The sequence below is a fragment of the Stegostoma tigrinum genome, chromosome 42 (assembly GCF_030684315.1).
Source record: "Stegostoma tigrinum isolate sSteTig4 chromosome 42, sSteTig4.hap1, whole genome shotgun sequence".
NCBI classification, from domain to species: Eukaryota; Metazoa; Chordata; class Chondrichthyes; order Orectolobiformes; family Stegostomatidae; genus Stegostoma; species Stegostoma tigrinum.
Window position 1 is genome coordinate 15,923,735 of NC_081395.1, and position 3,170 is coordinate 15,926,904.

Here is a 3,170-nt window from a genome sequence, read left to right on the forward strand (position 1 = left end):
ACAAAATTTGTTTGGAGTTTGATTATGTGATGTCTGAAAGCACAGATTCAGAATTCAAAGTCAATAAGGTGAACAAGGAAACATATCATGGCCCAGTCATCCAGGTCAGTGTTCACTGGAGAGAGTTATCTAACATTAGGTTTCTCAGACAAACAGGTTCCTAATATCAGTTTCTATTACACAGAAGTTAATGAAAGACAAGAATGCAATTAACCTAGAACTAGAATCAACACAGGCTAGACCATAGCCAAAGCACTTAGTATAGTTCCAGGCACTGCATTACAAAAAGGATGTAATCATAATGGAGACAGTACAGAAGAGATCCACAAGGATGTTGCATTGACTGGAGAATTCTAGTGATAAAAGTTTTGGATGGGATGCAGCTATGTTTCTTACAACAAAGAGTGAGGGGAGATTTAATTGAGGTAAATAAAATTATGAGAGGCCAAATAGATTCTTCCTAACCACTCTATTTCATTAACAGAGAAGTCAATAACCAAAAAATTAGTTTTAATGCAATTGATGGAAAGAGTATGGGGTAATTGGTAACATTTTCACTAGACTGTGTTCAGGATGTGGGGTTTGCTGTCTGAATAGGTGTTAATGGCAGAAATCTTCATTGCACGTGAAAATGATTCAAATGTGCAGTGGAGTTGTTATAATAACGTTCATGAATTCCCTTCAGGGAAGATAATCGGCTATCTCTACCTAGTCTGGCTATGTGTGCCTCCAAATCCACAGATGTTAACTGTCCTCTAGACCATGAGATTGTCAATAAATATTGGCTGAGCCACTGATGTTTTGATTCCATGAACAATATAGAGCCTGACTGTCTCAGGGGCATGGATGAAGGTTTTATGGCTGGGCAAGAGCTGGGGTGAGTTGGAAATAAGTGGCATATTGAACTATCTAACATTAATGATGGTGTGTGTAGCAGTCAGTTATGACACCAAGATGTGAGCAGTGAGGTTCAATCTCAGACAGTTCCCAAGGACAAAACTGGAAATCAAGATTTTATAGATCCTATTCTACTCAACCCACAAAAGATGCGCTGCTTGGGAAAACAGTTTTCAGTCACATAATTAAACCCATGGCAATTAAATCAATTGTCCATTCTACATCATTTGTTCTTCTTACACTAAGAATAATCTTGGTCTACTAATGGTTTAAAAAAAAATTTGCATTTATTGAAAAAAAAAGTATTTTAGCTTTTTAAATTGACCCATACTGTATAATACCAGGAGTAGTGCTTTGCATTTTTAGGCAGTTTATTAAGGTTTCCTCCAGGCCCAATGTTCATTAGTTTGAAAATATTTGAAGCCTAGATATATATTAGAATGTACATTATGGTTGTATATTTTAGATTTATATTTTAGCTGAAGAAGCAGGTTTTAGGAGGTGCCTTAAGAAGCACAGTGACCCAATTAACTCAGTTGGCTAGATAGATAGTATGTTGTTCAGAGTATCAAGGGCTGTTATTATAACTGTTTTGAAAACAGTTCACATTACAGAAGAGAAAGTGCTGGAAGTCTCAGAGAGTATAAATGTGGATAAATCTCCAGAACCTCATCCAGTGTATCCCAGGATTTTGTGGGAAGTTAGGTGAAGAAATTGTGGGGCCCCTTTCGGAAATAGTTATGTCATGCATAATAGGGGTAGGTGACAAATGACTGGAGAGTGCAAAACAAAAAATGTAAGGAGATGCTAAGAGTAGTACCGGACCAAGTTAGAGGCCCAAACTAACCACATGGACACTTGCCACCTATGGCAAAACCTACACGACAAAATGAAACAGAACAAAATTTTGGACAAAGTCACATCACTCCTTGATGCGCTCAATGCTTTTTATGCTCGGTTTGATCAGAATGCCAGTAGTGCGATGTCACCTGCCCCAACAGCCCCGGATGCACCTATTCCCTCAGTCACCACTGCAAATATCAAATTGGCCTTCTTGAGAGTAAACCCAAGGAAAAAGAAGACGATCATCATCCCAGTACCACTGAATACACGTGCAACATGCCTCAACAACTACCACCCCGTAGACCTCCATAACCATGAAGTTCTTTGAAAGGTTGGTCGTGGCAACTCTGCAACTACAACTGTAGCCTCCCAGCCTGCCTCAATCCCTTGCAATTTGCCTACAGGTGAAACAGGTCCACAGTGGACACTATTTCCCTAGACCTATACTCATCCCTGGAACATCATGACAATAAGGATACCTGTGTCAGGTTCCTACTTCCAGCTCCACCTTCAACACCATAATCCCAACCGAACCAATCACAAAACTCCAAGACCTAGGCTCTGCACTCTGCAATTGGAACCTCAGCTTCCTGACACACAGACAGCAATCAGTTAACATCGACAACAATGCATCCTCCATGATAATCCTCAACACCAGCACCCTGCAAGGATGCGTCTCAACCCCCTACTGTACTCCCTGCGCACTAATGACTGTGCAGCCAAATTTTGTATGAACACCACCTGCAAGTTCACTGCCGACATCACCATTGTAGGCCAGATATCAAACAATGTTGAGTCAGAATACAGGAAGGAGATAGAGTATTTGGTGTTATAATGAACAAAGAACAAAGAAAATTACAGCACAGGAACAGGCCCTTCGGCCCTCCAAGCCTGCACCAATCGAGATCCTCTGACTAACCTGTCTTCTACTTTCTAATGGTCTGTGTCCATTTGCTCCCCACCCATCCATGTACCTGTCCAGATATATCTTAAAAGACGCTAACGTGTCTGCATCTACCATCTCCACTGGCAACGCATTCCAGGCACCCACCACCCTCTGCGTAAAGAACTTTCCATGCATATCTCCCTTAAACTTTCCTCCTCTCACTTTGAACTCATGACTCCTAGTAATTGAGTCCCCCACTCTGGGAAAAAGCTTCTTGCTATCCACCCTGTCTATACCCCTCATGATTTTGTAGACCTCAGATCAGGTCCGCCCCTCAATCTCCATCCTTCTAATGAAAATAATCCTAATCTACTCAACCTCTCTTCATTACCTAGCACCCTCCATACCAGGCAACATCCTGTGAACCTCCTCTGCACCCTCTCCAAAGCATCCACATCCTTTTGGTAATGTGGGGACCAGAACTGTATACAGTACTCTAAATGTGGCCGAACCAAAGTCTTATACAACTGTAACATGACCTGCC